The 21,105-nt window shown below is 43.0% G+C and overlaps 1 pseudogene; it reads left to right on the top strand.

The window, feature by feature from the left end:
• LOC111965601 (neuroblast differentiation-associated protein AHNAK-like) overlaps positions 1-21,105 on the top strand; it is a 53,669-nt pseudogene that overhangs the window by 19,263 nt on the left and 13,301 nt on the right.

The raw sequence follows: 21,105 nt of genomic DNA, 5'->3' as shown, positions 1-21,105 counted from the left end.
ACTTTGACCAGCACCTATACGTTGAGTAGGTGCATACTTTTACAGGACCTATAGGGTTAGTGGCACACCTTATTTTGACCAGGACCCCATAGGGGAGTCAGTGCACTTACTTTTACCAGAGCTCTTATGGTACTTGAAGGAATAGGTGTCATTTGAGACCACCCTCATCTTCCCAATCTCTCTCTCTCTCTAGGCCCAGCCTCGTAGTATATTGCTCCAATCTCTTAGCAAGCTAACTGCTAGGGCTGAGACAGGGCTGGAGGCTAGGGTGGGGCCCAGCCTCGTAGCACAGCACCTAGCCCTTTAGCCTGTTGCTCCTTTAACAAGCAAGCACTGCCTGAGGTAGGACCCGAAGCCTAGCCCGTTGCTCCGATCCAATAGCAAACAAGCTAGCGCTGAGATGGTGAAAAGACCGGAGGCACATAGAAATAAATATATTTGTTTGACTGACTAGAACGGGGAAAAGCCCATCAGATCTCAGACATTTTGACAGTACACTCAAGGGTACAATCAATATTGCTGACATGGTATTGTGATGCATCTATTCTAGTCAGTCGAATTCCCAAGCCAGCCCTGCACAGCTTTCATTTAAAAAAATGTTTTATTTGACCTTTTATTTAACTAGGCAAGTCAGTTAAGAACAAATTCTTATTTTCAATGACAACCCACTGTTCCTAGGCTAACTGCCTTGTTCAGAGGCAGACTTTGACCTTGTCACCTCAGGAATTTGATCTTGCAACATTCACGGTTGCTAGTCCAATGCTCTAACCACTAGGCTATCTGTCACTAGCAAGCTAGCTAGCGCCGACCACTCCTCTGTGTGTACCGCTGTGCTTGTGACGGTCAGCAGTAGTCTGGGGACCACACTGTTTCCTTTCTGGATTAAACCTACCTGAGATTTGTTCAGTTTAGTTTTGCAGTGACCTTGAACTAGTTTCCCAAAACAGTACTATGATAGGTGAAGGTGTTTCCCCACACTTCTCAGAATACTTCTGTAACTGTTATTCCMGTCGCCTTGCTTTGACTAATGGTGTTCGTTTTACCACACAGGTGTGACCAATAGTACACAGTGTTTTGGATGTGTGATGCCCRTGTAACAAGTCAATGCAAGTCAAGGTTGACATTTTCCTATGTTAATAGCACCATTGACAATATCCATTTTATCTAGTCAGAAAATGTTTCCAAACAGACATTAAAACAACCAATGCAAATCAGATCAACCTTACCTGCAACCGGCTTCCTTGAATGGAATACAGAGCCCACAAAGTCGTCTGTTCTTTCGACCAATCGTTTGGCCAACATTTTTCAACGTCTATTTTTCTATATATAGACACACCCTATGTGTTTTAATAAAATCAACTCTATKCWTTGAGCTTGTCTGATTCTTTAAGCTTACGGATTGATTAAATAAGACAAATGCCTCAAGAGGGTGCCAGAGATCTAGATAACTAGAATAAAATAAAAAAATTWACCTGACCATCCTCCTCCTGCTGCTCATACGGGCTTTAACAGATTCTGCTGTAACKCTTCTGAAGTTGCCGGTAATAGGCTACACCAGGAGTCGGTAACGTTTCTCATGTGGAATGCCAAATTATCTTACCATTTCAACCGATCTGCGTGCAAGGTATGGTTTTCATATGCACATTTTTGTGAAATTGAATTCATATCTCAACTTAACTTTATTCATATCTCAAAATCGTTGTTCATGTGGTTCATCAAAATTCCATCCAAATCTAAATGAAAATGATACAAACCTAAAATGTAACTTCTATTGCTATTGCCAACTATGTAAAAAATAGCCTATATAAATCCAACAAATATAAACATTGCAGACTACAGGTAGAAAATATYCKGATTAAAATAAACGTCTGTTAAATCATATTCAGCCTGTCTGCAACGAATTTGAAACATTTGATCAACTATTAGCTTGTGTTGGCTGAAGCTTGCAAACATTGTATAAAATATTCTGGTCCCTCAAGAGTTTCCCACGCCAGTGAGCTTGGGACAGACACAGCTGTAGGCTATTTGCGCAAGCGATAAGAAGCAGTGCTTGACTTGGGGAGGAGCTCACTGGAGTTGAGTACCGGCACCTCAAATGTTCTACTGCTCTATTCCTCTGATAGAATTAGCTAAAAATTATTGTGGAGCTCCTGCATCTAAATATATACAGTACCAGCACACAAAATGAGTACCAGAACCTACTACAGTACAAGTCAAGCCCTGATAAGAAGTAATCAGGCAGGCCTATTTTATCATGTTTCCATTGGATCAGAGCATGACATTTTTCCCTTTCACACTGAGTGGTTATTGAAAGGGAAAGAGCTGGAAAGATTTTTCAAATACATGGAGGAACTATTATCATTCTCAACGGATGTAAAAACAGACTTTGCTTGCTGTTTGAGTTGAAGAAAACATTACTTTGAGATGCTCCACAGCTCATTACTGGTGGTGTGTTAAGCCAATCAGAAATACTATCAGATGCCCAAATGGGCACATTTATATGCCTACATTTGCACGCAGGCCAGGTAGCCTATAGACCTACTTCTATGTGTAAATCAGGCCAGGTAGCCTATAGACCTACTTCTATGTATAAATCAGGCCAGGTAGCCTATAGACCTACTTCTATGTGTAAATCAGGCCAGGTAGCCTATAGACCTACTTCTATGTGTAAATCAGGCCAGGTAGTCTATAGACCTACTCTATGTTGTTAACTCAGCCACGGTGCATAGACCTACTTCTATGTGTAATCAGGCCAGGTAGCCTATAGACCTACTTCTATGTGTAAATCAGGCCAGGTAGCCTATAGACTTACTTCTATGTGTAAATCAGGCCAGGTAGCCTATAGACCTACTTCTATGTGTAAATCAGGCCAGGTAGTCTATAGACTTACTTCTATGTGTAAATCAGGCCAGGTAGCCTATAGGGCTACTTCTATGCGTGCGCGTCCTTCCTCAACATTGACAGGAGAGCGCTCCAAACAAAAGACAATGACTAAATTGACAAAACTCGTAAATGGAATGAAATAAACCAAAACTTGTTTTTCACAAGTGTAGCATAGGTTGTGTACTCTGGGAGGCGCATGGCGGTCGACTAACACCCTAACGACCAAACAATCGGACCAGTCGACCGATTGGGGTCAGCCCTACTAGGTATGTTGTTGATCTCCCCTTCGTGTCAGGAGGCAAAATGAATACAACGCCTCTCTGGGTGTCTGCTAGTTTAGACAGCTGTCATACCCCTGAGTCTCTCTATGCAAACACAGTGACAATCCAACCTCGTATCGCTTGGCGTTTATCACCTATCTATTTCAGTCCCCGGCAGAAATAACCAACCAACTAGCTGCGCCAACAATAAAGCAGTGAGGATAGGAAGACGTTTTAGCTTGGTGGTGTTGTGATGAAAGACTTTAATGAGGGTTTGAAATGACTGGCGGCCGGGGGGGTCAATTAAGAGAGAAACGCTTGTTGGATCCGTTGCCAGACCCTGTCGCTATAGACAACGACGTGTAGCTGTGACCTGCTTGGTTTCTGCTCTTCTGCAACTTCAACAGGAAGCACAAACGGAACACGGGAGTGATACATAACTATAAATCAAGCTTAGATCCAATTTGTTAACACTATACAGATATAACTGTGTTATGCCTCAAAAGGTTTGCGTTTGATCCTCAAACTAGTTCAGCCTGTAACCAATCAAAATCCTGGAAAGCTTTTCATATTTTGACCCCTTTACTATAACTTTAACTTTGACTTTGAGTTCYGTTTTTTAAATTGAAAGTGGCTCTAATAAACAAACAAAACAACAACATGTTTGCTGGTGGTGAGGGAAGACAATCCAATAAAGTCTCTTAGGATTGTAAACACAGTTATTTGTTGTACTTTTCTCGGAGGTATTGAATAGTTCAGCTGTATACAACAACAAAGGGGAGGAGGCAGCAGACTAATGACAGTTGTTTAAAAAAACAAAAAAAACTTGTCTTTAAAGAATTTGTAAATGAGGGCAGGTTGTCACTGGGAGGAATCCAGTCCACCATTTGCTGTTTCTGCTCCAAAGGAAAGAGTCTTCTTTGTTTCCCAGTACCCTCGTCCAGTCAAAACAGTAATCTTCAAACGTGGACAGGAAGCGCTTTAAATATAACGTACCAAGTTCAGCTTTTACTGTCTAGACAAATGGCAAAGTTTAATCGAAAAATGAAATATATCAATACCAAAGCAGTTGGCTAGCATATGATTATACGATTATATCTTCAAAATATAGACGTCTCAAAGCTTAAAGGCTGTGCAGGAAATGACCATAATCATTCAGGAAATCAGGATTCTACAGATACTTTATAGTATGAATCATGAATCTTAAATTAGATAAGTATGAGTCATGAATCTTAAATCAGATAAGTATGAGTCATGAATCTTAAATCAGATAAGTATGAGTCATGAATCTTAAATCAGATATTTCTTCACCTTCAGACATGTGCTAGTGAGCTCCAAGAGTATTGGGACACGAAGCAGGTTTCCATCCGACCTTTTTATGTGAGTAAAGTTCATGTCGAAATTAAAAAATATATAAGGACAGTCCTGATGGAAACAGACATTTTTCAGTAAACTTTCCAAATGTCCACAAAACAAAATACGCTAGACAAGGTGGGATCTTTTTTGTGTCTGCAAAATGATTTAAGCGAGAAATGTCGATGTTCTCCTCAACACTACTCCCAACAAAATGTGGAAAAAGTCCCGGGTGTGGGAATACTTTCTGAAGACACTATAACCTCAAGCGAGACGCTATCTGTTACGTTGGCCTAAGGCTAGTCGCTAGTTGTTTCTAASATGTTAATAGACCTGAACTGAAAGTGAATCTTGGCTAAACGTATTAGAAGCCACATGCAGACATCAGAAGTAGGCCTACGGCAGACAGCAGCTGGGTATGTGAGGTCTGTGTACAAGCCAAGGTGTTGACTCCCCAGGGGGAACATTGTAAGTAAAGGGCCAATACCTCGTGACTGTTTTTTGTATGGGACTGATTTGGCAACGTTTGATAGTCCAGCAATGTGTTCCAAGTTGTGGTTTGAACATACTAGTCTTGCGTTGAGTCGGGCAACTGAAATGACCTGCCTGCAGTGTATCTTGTTGTGTTGAGTGATCTGTGGTGCATATTTAAAATGGTATGGCTGCCTGCTATGGTATGGTCTGCCACATAATTCACATTACCCACTGGCCACAGACGTCAGTTTAAACGTCTACTTTTGATTTACATTGGGTTGAGTTGTCCACCAACGYCAATTTAATGTGAAATCTTCAAAACATTTAACCATGTTGTTGGATTTAGGTAAAAATTTGGGTGAAAAAAGGGACTAAATGTCCTTACCTTGATGACGTTTTGCAAATCCAATCAGTTGTCCACATGGACTTAACATCATCACATAGATRTTTTGGGGGTTARAATGATGCATCATGGTCTAAGCAGTAGCTRCATACACATCATTTAAGGGAGTGTTTTTACATAAGTGGTCCTCTTTGCCATCAATACTTTATTCTCACCCAGGCAGGTTCATTATTAATGTTCCGGGGTGCCCGTCCAGCTGATTAAAGGAATTCTCTCCGAGGTGAAAGTCCATTGCATTTTTAGGACACTGCAGACGTGTGACGTAGTCATGTAGACTAGATATCCCTGGAGCAATAGCGTGTAAGTACGGGGGTAGTTTATGAATTTGTTTTTTAAAGCCATGAATGAAATTGTGTTGAAGTTGGTTGCTCTCTTGTGTGAGTAACACATGCAAGAGAGATGTGTGGACGTGAGAATGAACCTAACTAGTCGATCAATCAATGTGATTAACTCCTATTCCTCTTCTCTCTCCGTGTGTCCCTCTGTTAACAGACAAACAGAAAGCAAAGAGACAACAGAGCCCTTGGCCTTGCTTGAGCAATCCAAAGTACGTAAGTGTCCTTCATTCAAAGATATAGTCCTCCAAGATGTTGACGACAAGACGCAGACTAAACACAACACGCAACACACCAGTCACTGTAAACGGAATATCTCCACAACTATAAGCATTCTATTGTCTTTGTTGATTGGACCTTGGTGATTCTAAAGTCAAACTCTAGAACCTCTTTTGGAATGTTTGTCACAGAACCTTCTTTGAACCTGGAAGGTCATGTGTCCGTTCAGCTGTGAAAGGCCTGCCTTGGAGAAATCTGACACCCTGTGTGTACCTCCTCTTTACCCCCCATACCATTGCTCGACCACCTGTTTAGTCCAGCCCCCCACCTTTAATATGAAATGGCAAGCCGAGCACTGCCAGATCACACTGTTTAACTGTTGGTAGTAGCAGCTGCGGCAAGATACATTTTTAGTGTCACAAGTCTAAGGAATACCAAACTGCCAAACAGTACGTAGACAATATAGCCAATAAGGGAGAAAGGAAACAGGGTATATACAGAAATGTTCTGTGGTTAGAAAGAGGCGGGTTAGCCAACTGGTTAGGAGCTGCCATTGTCAGAAACCAGAAGCTTTCTGGTCGGGTGGTCTGTCCTCGTGTTCCCTGCAGGTTTTCTCTCATAGCACAGTTACGTAGCAAACCACAATGATGATGTATGACGCTCATCCCATTCCTTCCCCACAATTTTCTCCTTTGACAGTTTTTGTGCCCAAATATTGACTTTCATGTCTCTCTTGAGCACATTTCGATGAGCTCAATGATTTGATTCGAGTGCGTTGTGTCCTTTGACAAGTACATTTTTTTTTTGCACTCAAGGCACGGAGAGATAGAAATGGAAGAAAGATACGTTGTTTGACTGTTGTTGTCTCTGCTTTCCATGACTTGCTTGTCTGTCGTATGATTCCACGAAGACAAGTCTTGTTCACTGTTTGTTTACCCCTCAACCAGCTGGTCATGTGACTTTACATTACAGCAATACGGTTTTGTTTACCCCTCAACCAGCTGGTCATGTGACTTTACATTACAGCAATTATACAAACCATAGTTTCCCTCCTGATCTGTGTGTCTCTTTGATGTTAAGAGTTGGATTCCGGTACTTAACAGTTTCCTCTTCCTGCTCATACGATTTGCATATCCTTCTATTAGTGTTTCTTCCCTGTCTCCTTTCCTATATGTGTTCTCCCTGCTCTCCTTTCCTATAGTGTTCTACCCTGCTCCTTTCCTATAGTGCCCTTCCCTGTTCCCTTTCACCTTACAGTGTCTTTCCCTGTCTCCTTCTCCCGTAGAGCTTCCTTTCCCCTGTGCTCCCTTTCCCATAGTGTTCTTCCCGTCTCCTTTCCTATTAAGTGTTCTTTTCCCTGTCTCCCTTTCCTATAGTGTGACTTCCCTGTCTTCTCCTTTTCCTAGTATCGCCTGTTCCATTTCCTGTCTCCTTTTCCTATAGATGTTCTTTCCCCCTGTCTCCTTTCCTATAGGTGTTACCTTTCTTCCATTTGTCCTCCTGTCTCCTTCACATAGTGTCTTTCCCGTGTCTCCTTTTCCTATAGTGTGTCCTTCCCTGTCTCTTTCCTATGTCCCTTTCATCCTTCATAGTGCTTCTTCCCGTCTCATTTCTATAGTGTTTTCGCCCTGTCTCCCCTTACTATACGTGTTCTTCCTCTGTCTCGCTTTGCCTATAGTGTCGGTATCCCCTTGTCTCCTTTCCACATATAGTGGTCTTCCCTGTCTCCTTTCCTATAGTGTTTTCCCTGTCCCTTGATAGTGCTCTTCCCTTTACTCGTATTTCTTCCCTGTCTTCGCCTTTCCCTATAGTGTTCTTCCCTGTCTCTCTTTCCTATAGTGTCCTTTTCCTGTCTCTCTTTCCTATAGTGTTCTCCGCTGTCTCCTTTCCTATAGTGTCTAACCTCATGTCTCTTTTCCTATATGTTTCCTCCTGTCCTATTGTTCTTCCCTGTCTCCTTTCCTATAGTGGTTTTTCCTGTCTCCTTTCTAGTTGTCTTCTTATGTCTGTCTTATAGTTCCCTTCCTTCCTGTCTACCTGCTCTTCCATAGTCCCGTTCTCATTAGATCTTTCGTCTTTCATATTGTATCTTCTCCAGTGTTTCCCTTTCTCCTTTTCCCAGTCTTTTACAAGCATTTCGCTACACGCCGCCAATTAACACTGCTAAACATGTGTTTGCAACAATATAATGTTGATTGATCTCTCGTGTGAGAGAGAATGTCTAAGCAAGGTTGGAGAAACAATTAACATTGTGTGATTTAATGGACAGAAAGAACTGGAATCTTAAATCGAATATTCACTATATAAATAACTGGATACACTATTAAACAGTTCCTTCCTCTCTTTTTCATACAGAAGGTTGTAAAGGCAGCTGGTCTGTGGTTTTAAAGGGTCCCTGGCATGACCCAAGTTTACTTCTAGGCTGGACATTCCACAGAACTGCGTACCTGGAAAAGTTAGAACCCGCCTACCCTGTTCTCCGCTCTTCTCACCCCTCCTCTCTATGTTCTCACCTCTCCCATCGTTCTCAGGCCTCTCCCTAGTTCTCATTCTCCCTCACTCTCACCCCCTCTCCCCTCCCTGTATCCCTCTCTCTACACCCTTCCCTTCCCTCCCTGTGTTCTCCTCTTCTCTACCCCTCCTCCCCTCCCCTAGTGATCTACCCTTCTCTCTCACCTCTCCTTCCGTCCTGGTTCTCCCTCTCGCTCACCCCTCCTCGCCCTCCCTCGTGTATCTCCCTGTCTCTCTTCACCTCTCCTCCCTCTTCACCTTCCCTGATTGTTCTTCCTCTCTCTCAGCGCCCTCCTCCCCTCCCTGTGATCTCCCTCTCTTCTCACCCCTTCCTCCCCTCCTCGCTCCGCAGCTTTTCAGTGATTGTTCCCTCTCTCACCTCCCCCTCCCTTGATCTTTCTCCTCTCTTCACCCTCTCCTACCCCTCGCTTCCCTCCCTTGTTTCTCCCTCTCCTCCTCGTGCTTGGCATTCTCTCTCTCCTCCCCTGCCCTGTGATTCTCCTCCCTCTTCTCACCTCTACTCCCTCCTTCCTCTCCCTGTGTTTCTCCTCCTCTCTCACCCCCTGTCTCACCCCTTCCATCATTTGTTCTCCTCTCTCTCACCCTCGTCCTCCCCTCCTTCCCTCCCTGTCTTTCCTCCCTCTCACCCCTCCCTCCCCTTCCCCTGTCTCCTCCCTCTTCATGTTTCTCTATCTCTCTCTCTCTCTCCCTCTTCATGTTTCTCTCTCCCCCACCCATTCATCCCTCCCTCACAGTCTCTCTCTGCCCCTCCCAGTACACCTTGCCAGGAATATGTCAAAACTGTGAGAACAAGGACTGCCCAAATACTTCTCTAGATCATAAAGATATGTTCCAAAAGAGGGAGGGAAGAGGGAACAGGAAAATACACATTTGGTGTTATGAAACCTAGAGCACTATTTGCAGCAATAGAGAGTGATAGGAGTGAGAGTTGGGTGTGATGTGGCCTTAGGTTACTTTTTAATGTGAGAGATGAGGGCGGGACTTAGAGAATAATAACGAGAGGTGTATTCTCTGAGCCGGGATCTGTTGGTGATCCCCCTCCCTCTGCTTTTGTAAATAACTCTGAATAGCAACAATAATAATAGGGCTTGTTAGAGAGTTAGAGCAGCATAGTTTTCATCAAATCACATGTTATTTGTCACATGCGCCGAATACAACAAGTGTAGACCTTACAGTGAAATGCTTACTTACAAGCCCCTAACAAAAATGTAGTTAAGAAAAATAAGTGTTAAGAAAGTATTTACTAAAATAAACTGAAGTTAAAAAATAAATAAACAGAATTAAAAATAAACCAGAAGAAAACTGAAAAATAACAAATAATTAAAGAGCAACAATAAAACAACAGTAGCGAGGCTATATACAGGAGGGTACCAGGTACAGAGTCAATGTGCGGGGCACTGGATAGTCGAGGTAATTGAGGTAATATGTACATATAGGTAGAGGTACAGTGACTATACATAGATAATAAACAGAGGTCCTGGATGGCAGGAAGCTTGGCCCCAGTGATGTACTGGGCCGTACGCACTACCCTCTGTAGTGCCTTGCGGTCGGAGGCCAAGCAGTTGCCATACAAGGCGGTGATGCGACCAGTCAGGATGCTCTCGATGGTGCAGCTGTAGAATCTTTTTGATGATCTGAGGAGCCATGCCAAATCTTTTCAGTCTCCCGGGTCTCTCAAATCCTTCAATGTCTCCTATGCAGTGTAGCAGAGCAAAATCATGAAAAAATCTGCAAAATCATTAAATGGGCCATTGTGTTTTTTTTTGTGTGGCTCTTGATGATTTCTAATTCCTCTGATGAATGCAATTTTGGAGGGCTCAGGTGTGTCACGTGGGGTGTTTGCGCGTTCGATCTCTCACACGGCGTGTTGACTTTGAGAAAAACACACACACACACACACACACACACACACTCTCTGTTTTTGATTTACTTAGAATACATTTTTGGTCATGGTAATACGGGTCCGTTTTAGATTGTATTACTAGCTAGCAGTGTCAGTTGACCTGAGTGGAATTTGATCTTCATGAGTTAATTCGATCAAGCCGTCTTTGATTAGTAACACTCTATTCCCTACGTTGTGCACTACTTTTGATGGGCCATGGTCAAAAGTAGTGCACTATGTAGGGAATAGGGTGTCATTTGGGATGCTTCCTTTGACACTGCAGATTCGGTAAGTCTGCGTAGTTGCCTTGTTAAAGTAACTCCCTTTAGCTGGACTGGCTGTGCTTGTTGTTGAGGTTTAATGTACCAGCAGTATATGAATAGAATCTACATCTCATAGCTATGATCTGATTCATATCTAGAATTACGTAAAGTACGGTATATTTCATTTCGAAAGCATGTGCATTCTTGGAGAGGGAGGGAGGGAGAGGGACAGAGGGAGAGAGAGAGAGAGAGAGAGAGAGATTTTCATTGCAAGACAAGAGACAGCATCATCATGTAATTACAAGGGGTGGGATGTTCGAGGAGTTGACATTAATGAAACAATGGGTTATCTGTCCCCAAAGTGTGTGTTGGACTGTGTAGTGTAGGCTAGGTCTTGTCAGCATGTGTTGGACGGGACAGGCACTCACCCTGGCAAGTAAATGATGTAAACAAACCACTTTCTTACTTTCTTGTGTTGTATTTGTAGCGTACTTTGGATCGTTCCTCCCTGTCAAAGTGCTTTATATCTCAGAGCATTTCCTATTATTCCGTACGGAAATCCAAGAGACTCCATTTTGTATGATATTCGTATGGTATGTATTCATTTGTGGATGTCCATTATCCATTTCTTATATGTTACGAATTGTAATTCATATGAAATGTTATGAGTTGCATTTGTACAATATGTTACTAATTGCAATTTGTGCAATATGTTACAAATTTGCTAAAAGTACAACATTTTACAAATTTGCGAAACGTATGATATGTTACGAAATCCAATTTGTTGTGGTCAACATTAGCTAGGCGGCTAATGCTAACGTTAGCTAGCCTAGTTAGGTCTAAAGGGTTAAGGTTAGGGTTAGCTAATATGCTAAGTAGTTGCAAAGTTGCTAAAATGTAGTAAGTAGTTGAAAAGTTTCACAATTAGCAAAAATTGTCTGTGATGGGATTCGAAGACGCAACCTTTGGGTTGCTAGACATTAGCATTATACGCCCACTCATCCACCCCAACCAACCACCCTCTTTTCATATTTTCCTTCAGTAACCATCTGTCTTATGTAACCGTACCAAACGTAACATATCATACTAATTTGAGTGTTCCCGGATTTACGTTTTCTATGTTACGTCTAGGCTATGAGACCAGGTTGGATATGCAGCATAATTTTGTCTGTTGCATCACAGGGTTTAGCCATCACAGTTCATTTACAAAAAAATTGGCCTTGCCTTAATCTGTGAAATCAAAGGGTGGGACCCACTAATCCCTATGTGTAAGTCATACAATCCAGTATTATTTATGTGCTTTCACAACCCTGAACACACCCTGATGAATATGCCCATGAATTGACGATAGTTACAAATGTGGAGGTTTTATTTCACAACAAATAGTTGACAGAAAATAGCCTGTCAGCAGTCACACCAGGGCGCTACATAAAACATGGGGAATTACAGTTTGTTCTTACCTTGACTGAGCTATTTCTACACGGCCTGATGTGTAACAAACAAAAACAAAAACACGTTCAATTAAGGTTCAATAAAATAAAATAAAAAGTATATATATAAAAAAAMAAACAAGAGGTTTGGTTTATTTACGTGTGTGTGCTTGTGTGCTTGTCTAAAGAATGGCAGCTACAGCCATCATTGTTCTCAGTATTGACATTGTGAGGTGTAGGCTGCAGGATCAGGCAGCTTCCCTCAGGGCAGGGTGTGGTCTCAGTCCAACTCCAACCAAATTTCCACATCACACCGCACAGGAGAAAAGGGAGGGGACCTGAGAGTTGGGTGGTTTTATAGGACAAGGCAATACTACTCACCTACCCAGAGTTTTAGCGCCATCTATTGGACATTGCATATATCTTGGCCATTGGATATATCTTGGACATTGCATGCATCTTGGACATTGCATATATCTTGGACATTGCATGTATCTTGGACATTGCATGTATCTTGGACATTGCATGTATCTTGGACATTGCATGTATCTTGGACATTGCATATATCTTGGACATTGCATATATCTTGGACATTGCATATATCTTGGACATTGCATATATCTTGGGCATATATCTTGGACATTGCATATATCTTGGACGTTGCATGTATCTTGGACATTGCATATATCTTGGACATTGCATATATCTTGGACATTGCATGTATCTTGGACATTGCATGTATCTTGGACATTGCATATATCTTGGAAGTTGCATGTATCTTGGACATTGCATATAACAACAGCTTGTTGTAACTATGCAGTGAGTGACAGGTAGAACATGGTTTTCGTAAAAACAAATATGTCAGGTGTCTTAAGCTTTGTGCACATTTTAACAGGGTTTTCATTTTACAGATGTGAACGGTTTGATGATGATATGAGAAAGCGTGTTCACGAGTCAACAGTACTGATGTTATGTCATGTTTTGTTTTTCAGGAAAACCAAGGCAGAAACAAACCACACCAGAGCATATACAGAGGACAAGAAAAAACAAAAGTATTTCACCTACTTAGAAATCACTTTAAGAAATACTAGTCTTTCTTTGCATTTTAGTTTATATTTCTTGTGGTTTCTCCTCTCTCTCTCTCTCTCTCTCTCTCTCTCTCTCTCTCTCTCTATCTATCTCTCTATCCCCACCTAAAGATCCGCCCATGAACTAACTTAATGTTGTTGGTCTTGAAAGCGTCTTTGAGATGAAAGCGCCATGTAAATTAAATATATTATTATTATTAAAGGATGGCTGAGGAGGAGGAAACCAGGGAGGTGCTCTTCTCTGACTGGTCGGGTCCAGAGAAACAGGGAATGACCCTTGAGCAGTCAGGCGAAGGAGAGATCTATGTCAAAGAGGTGAAAATGGAGTCGCCTGCTGGACGCACTGGAAGAGTACACGAGGGTATGCAACGGAGTTAGAATTGCCCTTATGTACAGTATTAATTTTCTATAATACATTAACTTAATTGATTTCTACTGTTATTGAAGCTCCTGATATCTTATAATTTGCGTAAATTGATGTAGAGTAAGGTTTGATTAATCTACCTTTCTTTTTTTCAAAGTCGATTTTTTGACTGACGAATCTTAACACTGTATCAATGTCCTCTTGTGTCCTTCCCCTTAAAGGTGATCAAATTGTGGGTGCCACCATCTATTTTGACAACATGAGTTCCAAGGAGACGACGGAGCTCCTCAAGACCCTAAACAAACACAAGGTTGGTCTGAAACTACAGAACAAGGACAAGTCACCATGCCGCTCCCCCATGGGCACTCTGTCACCCTGCCGCTCCCCAATGGGAACTCTGACGTATGAAGGGAAAGGGAGGTTTGGAGGCTCCAGCCAAGACAGTATCCTGGTATGTAGCTATGTTTACTGTGCAAGCAATGTTAAGTGTATTTACCTGTGTGGTGGTATTGCGGAAAAGATTGGGATTTTACAGGATTTTAATCAACTTTTCAGTGGCATTTACGTGAACACTAGGATTGGGGTCAATTCTATTTAACTTCCAGTCAATTCAGGAAGTACACTGGAATTTCAATTCTCTTCAATGGTTTTAAAATTAGGAACATTTAGATTTGTAATTAGAATTAGGTTTACTTTCTGAATTTAAATGGAATTGACCTCATCCCTGGTAAACACAGACTTTTGGAATTCAGACTTGTCTCAAATGATCAATACGTCTTCTCAAATAGACTAAATTCCATAATCGAATGTTCATACTGTACATTTTCAGCAGCAGTATTATTACCTAAATATAATAAATTCATGAATTACTGATTTCACCTTCTTTTGTTGAGAACAGAGTGGGGATGATGAAGATTACAAGAGAATATTTTCCAAGAAGATTAAGCCCCGGCTGAAGTCTGAGGATCTGGCGGAAGGCGTGGACGTCCGTACGGAGCGTCACAGCAGCACCAGCACCGACGGCAGCACGATCACCACCATCACCCGTCGCATCACTACCTACACTGTGGACATGCCAGAGGGCGTGGACGAGCAGCTTGATCTAACCAGCCCAGAGTTCAAAGGGCAACGGTACGAGCAGTCAGGAGGGGGCAGCTCGTCTCAAATACGAGTTTTACACGGAAGCGGAAGCCCTTCAGGTATAGGAGGTGGATCGGAGGGGGGTGATTTTGAACTAGGAGGTGATGGTGTTTCTTTCACTGGGCCGGATGTAACTAGCTCCTCTGAGAAGCACTGGAGCACTGGAGGGGTGAAGACCACCACTGTTACGAGGCAGATAGAGGGGGGAGATGGTGGAGCAGCAGGGATCAGATTCAAAGGATCTAGCTTTGGGATGCCCGGGGCGAAGGGTCAGCGGGAGTTCGGCCTCTATAGAGGGGGTGAGCAGGGAGACGGGAGCTTTCAGGTTTCAGGTGACTCAGCTGACTACCAGGCAGGATCAGTCAATGTCACGGTCCCTGGAAAAACAACAAATATTTCATCCAGCTCCATATCAATGGGTAAAGGGGAGGTGAGAGGAGTAGACGTTCATTTGCCTGGTAGGGGCAGTGCAGACTGGCAGGGTAGGGCCGGAGGTTCAGTACCTGGAATAACCATTAGTGATCAACAGATGAGAGGGCCTGGGAGCATAGGTCTCTCCAGAGGCAACCAGGGTGGGGTTTCCTTACCCAACATGCCAGGCATTGATACAGGCTTGAATGGGGGCAAGATATCAACAGACATAAGAGCGCCAACACTTGACATCAATACCTCAGGCATGAAGGAGTCTGGCTCAGTGCAAATGTCTGTAAAAGAAACAACAATGGAAAGCAAACTCAAAGGTGGCATCAAAATGCCATCATTTGGACTGAACACTGGAGGTGCAGACGGCGATGGAGATGTTAAACTACCGAAGGTGAAGGGTAGTGTAGATGTTTCGGTACCCGGGGTAGATGTAGATTTATCAGGCGCATCTATGAATATGAAAGGAGGAAAGACGATAGGTGGTGTTTCCATCAAAGCACCCAAAGTAGACATTAAAGGTTCAGGTGTTGATATAGAAGGTCCAGAAGGCGGTTTCAAGATACCCAAAGTAAAGATACCATCATTTGGAGTTAGAGGAGCCGGACTTGAGGGTCCTGGTGTCGATGTCAACCTACCAAAAGCTGACATTGACATCAAAGCTCCCAAAGTAGACATTAAAGGTCCATCAATATCAGGACCAAAGATCTCAATGCCCGATGTGGACTTCAATCTGAAAGGCCCAAAGGTGAAGGGAGATTTGGGTATGTCAGGAAGGGAATTTGGGTATGTCAGGAGACCTCAAAGCACCCAAATTAGGCATTGAAGGTCCAGATGTTGACATTGAAGGTTCAGGAGGATTTAAGATGCCAAAGATGAAGATGCCCTCATTTGGAATCAAAGGACCCAAAGTTGAGGAGATGTTGATGTCAACCTACCTAAAGGTGACATTGACTTCAGGGACCTAATGTTAACATCAAAGGTCCAGAACTTGACTTCGAAGGCCCTGATGGGAAAATCAAGGGTCCAAAATTCAAGATGCCATCAATTCAGGCCCAAACATCTCAATGCCTGATATGGACATCAATCTGAAAGGTCCAAAGGTGAAGGGAGATGTGTCAGTGCCAAAGCTGGAAGGAGACATCAAGGCTCCCAAAGTTGACATTAAAGGTCCATCAATATCAGGACCAAAGATCTCAATGCCCGATGTAGACTTCAATCTTAAAGGCCCAAAGGTGAAGGGAGATTTGGGTATGTCAGGAGACCTCAAAGCACCCAAAGTAGACATTGAAGGTCCAGATGTTGACATTGAAGGTTCAGGAGGATTTAAGATGCCAAAGATGAAGATCCCTCATTTGGAATCAAAGGATCTAAATTGGAGGGTCCAGATATTGATGTCAACCTACCAAAAGCTGACATTGACATCAAGCTCCCAAGTTGACATTAAAGGTCCATCAATATCAGGACCAAAGATCTCAATGCCCGATGTGGACTTCAATCTGAAAGGCCCAAAGGTGAAGGGAGATTTGGGTATGTCAGGAGACCTCAAAGCACCAAAGTAGGCATTGAAGGTCCAGATGTTGACATTGAAGGTTCAGGAGGATTTAAGATGCCAAAGATGAAGATGCCCTCATTTGGAATCAAAGGATCTAAATTGGAGGTCCAGATATTGATGTCAACCTACCAAAAGCTGACATTGACATCAAGGCTCCCAACGTTGACATTAAAGGTCCATCAATATCAGGACCAAAGATTTCAATGCCCGATGTGGACTTCAATCTGAAAGGCCCAAAGGTGAAGGGAGATTTGGGTCTGTCAGGAGACCTCAAAGCACCCAAAGGAGCATTGAAGGTCCAGATGTTGACATTGAAGGTTCAGGAGGATTAAGATGCCAAAGATGAAGATGCCCTCATTTGGAATCAAAGGATCTAAATTGGAGGTCCAGATATTGATGTCAACCTACCAAAAGCTGACATTGACATCAAGGCTCCACGTTGACATTAAAGGTCCATCAATATCAGGACCAAAGATATTCAATGCCCGATGTGGACTTCAATCTGAAAGGCCCAAAGGTGAAGGGAGATTTGGTCTGTCAGGAGACCTCAAAGCACCCAAAGTAGGCATTGAAGGTCCAGATGTTGACATTGAAGGTTCAGGAGGATTTAAGATGCCAAAGATGAAGATGCCTCATTTGGAATCAAAGGACCCAAAGTTGAGGGAGATTTGATGTCAACCTACCTAAAGTGACATTGACATCAAGGACCTAATGTTAACATCAAAGGTCCAGAACTTGAATTCGAAGGCCCTGATGGGAAAATCAAGGGTCCAAAATTCAAGATGCCATCAATGTCAGGCCCAAACATCTCAATGCCTGATATGGACATAATCTGAAAGGTCCAAAGGTGAAGGGAGATGTGTCAGTGCCAAAGCTGGAAGGAGACATCAAGGCTCCCAAAGTTGACATTAAAGGTCCATCAATATCAGGACCAAAGATCTCAATGCCCGATGTGGACTTCAATCTGAAAGGCCCAAAGGTGAAGGGAGATTTGGGTATGTCAGGAGACCTCAAAGCACCCAAAGTAGGCATTGAAGGTCCAGATGTTGACATTGAAGGTTCAGGAGGATTTAAGATGCCAAAGATGAAGATGCCCTCATTTGGAATCAAAGGATCTAAATTGGAGGGTCCAGATATTGATGTCAACCTACCAAAAGCTGACATTGACATCAAGTCTCCCAAAGTTGACATTAAAGGTCCATCAATATCAGGACCAAAGATCTCAATGCCCGATGTGGACTTCAATCTGAAAGGCCCAAAGGTGAAGGGAGATTGGGTATGTCAGGAGACCTCAAAGCACCCAAAGTAGGCATTGAAGGTCCAGATGTTGACATTGAAGGTTCAGGAGGATTTAAGATGCCAAAGATGAAGATGCCCTCATTTGGAATCAAAGGATCTAAATTGGAGGGTCCAGATATTGATGTCAACCTACCAAAAGCTGACATTGACATCAAGGCTCCCAACGTTGACATTAAAGGTCCATCAATATCAGGACCAAAGATCTCAATGCCCGATGTGACTTCAATCTGAAAGGCCCAAAGGTGAAGGGAGATTTGGGTCTGTCAGGAGACCTCAAAGCACCCAAAGTAGGCATTGAAGGTCCAGATGTTGACATGAAGGTTCAGGAGGATTTAAGATGCCAAAGATGAAGATGCCCTCATTTGGAATCAAAGGACCCAAAGTTGAGGGAGATTTTGATGTCAACCTACCTAAAGGTGACATTGACATCAAGGACCTAATGTTAACATCAAAGGTCCAGAACTTGACTTCGAAGGCCCTGATGGAAAATCAAGGGTCCAAAATTCAAGATGCCATCAATGTCAGGCCCAAACATCTCAATGCCTGATATGGACATCAATCTGAAAGGTCCAAAGGTGAAGGGAGATGTGTCAGTGCCAAAGCTGGAAGGAGACATCAAGGTCCCAAAGTTGACATTAAAGGTCCATCAATATCAGGACCAAAGATCTCAATGCCCGATGTGGACTTCAATCTGAAAGGCCCAAAGGTGAAGGGAGATTTGGGTATGTCAGGAGACCTCAAAGCACCCAAAGTAGGCATTGAAGGTCCAGATGTTGACATTGAAGGTTCAGGAGGATTTAAGATGCCAAAGATGAAGATGCCCTCATTTGGAATCAAAGGATCTAAATTGGAGGGTCCAGATATTGATGTCAACCTACCAAAAGCTGACATTGACATCAAGGCTCCAACGTTGACATTAAAGGTCCATCAATATCAGGACCAAAGATCTCAATGCCCGATGTGGACTTCAATCTGAAAGGCCAAGGTGAAGGGAGATTTGTGGTATGTCAGGAGACCTCAAAGCAACCAAAGTAGGCATTGAAGGTCCAGATGTTGACATTGAAGGTTCAGGAGGATTTAAGATGCCAAAGATGAAGATGCCCTCATTTGGAATCAAAGGACCCAAAGTTGAGGGAGATTTTGATGTCAACCTACCTAAAGGTGACATTGACATCAAGGACCTAATGTTAACATCAAAGGTCCAGAACTTGACTTCGAAGCCCCGATGGGAAAATCAAGGGTCCAAAATTCAAGATGCCATCAATGTCAGGCCCAAACATCTCAATGCCTGATATGGACATCAATCTGAAAGGTCCAAAGGTGAAGGGAGATGTGTCAGTGCCAAAGCTGGAAGGAACATCAAGGCTCCAAAGTTGACATTAAAGGTCCATCAATATCAGGACCAAAGATCTCAATGCCCGATGTGGACTTCAATCTGAAAGGCCAAAAGTGAAGGGAGATTGGGTATGTCAGGAGACCTCAAAGCACCCAAAGTAGACATTGAAGGCCAGATGTTGACATTGAAGGTTCAGGAGGATTTAAGATGCCAAAGATGAAGATGCCTTCATTTGGAATCAAAGGATCTAATTTGGAGGGTCCAGATATTGATGTCAACCTACCAAAAGCTGACATTGACATCAAGGCTCCCAAAGTTGACATTAAAGGTCCATCAATATCAGGACCAAAGATCTCAATGCCCGATGTGGACTTCAATCTGAAAGGCCCAAAGGTGAAGGGAGATTTGGGTATGTCAGGAGACCTCAAAGCACCCAAAGTAGGCATTGAAGGCAGATGTTGACATTGAAGGTTCAGGAGGATTTAAGATGCCAAAGATGAGATGCCCTCATTTGGAATCAAAGGATCTAAATTGGAGGGTCCAGATATTGATGTCAACCTACCAAAGCTGACATTGACATCAAGTCTCCAAAGTTGACATTAAAGGTCCATCAATATCAGGACCAAAGATCTCAATGCCCGATGTGGACTTCAATCTGAAAGGCCCAAAGGTGAAGGGAGATGTGGGTATGTCAGGAGACCTCAAAGCACCCAAAGTAGGCATTGAAGGTCCAGATGTTGACATTGAAGGTTCAGGAGGATTTAAGATGCCAAAGATGAAGATGCCCTCATTTGGAATCAAAGGATCTAAATTGGAGGGTCCAGATATTGATGTCAACCTACCAAAAGGCGACATTGACATCAAGGCTCCCAACGTTGACATTAAAGGTCCATCAATATCAGGACCAAAGATCTCAATGCCCGATGTAGACTTCAATCTAAAGGCCCAAAGGTGAAGGGAGATTTGGGTATGTCAGGAGACCTCAAAGCACCCAAGTAGGCATTGAAGGTCCAGATGTTGACATTGAAGGTTCAGGAGGATTTAAGATGCCAAAGATGGAGATGCCCTCATTTGGAATCAAAGGATCTAAATTGGAGGGTCCAGATATTGATGTCAACCTACCCAAAGGCGACATTGACATCAAGGCTCCCAACGTTGACATTAAAGGTCCATCAATATCAGGACCAAAGATCTCAATGCCCGATGTGGACTTCAATCTGAAAGGCCCAAAGGTGAAGGGAGATTTGGGTCTGTCAGGAGACCTCAAAGCACCCAAAGTAGGCATTGAAGGTCCAGATGTTGACATTGAAGGTTCAGGAGGATTAAGATGCCAAAGATGAAGATGCCCTCATTTGGAATCAAAGGACCCAAAGTTGAGGGAGATTTTGATGTCAACCTACCTAAAGGTGACATTGACATCAAGGGACCTAATGTTAACATCAAAGGTCCAGAACTTGACTTCGAAGGCCCTGATGGTAAAATCAAGGGTCCAAAATTCAAGATGCCATCAATGTCAGGCCCAAACATCTCAATGCCTGATATGGACATCAATCTGAAAGGTCCAAAGGTGAAGGGAGATGTGTCAGTGCCAAAGCTGGAAGGAGACATCAAGGCTCCCAAAGTTGACATTAAAGGTCCATCAATATCAGGACCAAAGATCTCAATGCCCGATGTGGACTTCAATCTTAAAGGCCCAAAGGTGAAGGAGATTTGGGTATGTCAGGAGACCTCAAGCACCCAAAGTAGGCATTGAAGGTCCAGATGTTGAACATTGAAGGTTCAGGAGATTAAGATGCCCAAAGATGAAGATGCCTTCATTTGGAATCAAAGATCTAATTTGGAGGGTCCAGATATTGATGTCAACCATAC

Source organism: Salvelinus sp. IW2-2015, linkage group LG6.2 (genome assembly GCF_002910315.2).
Source record: "Salvelinus sp. IW2-2015 linkage group LG6.2, ASM291031v2, whole genome shotgun sequence".
Lineage (NCBI taxonomy): Eukaryota > Metazoa > Chordata > Actinopteri > Salmoniformes > Salmonidae > Salvelinus > Salvelinus sp. IW2-2015.
The sequence above is the reverse complement of the archived record's forward strand: the minus strand, read 5'-3'. Positions and strand labels throughout refer to the sequence as shown.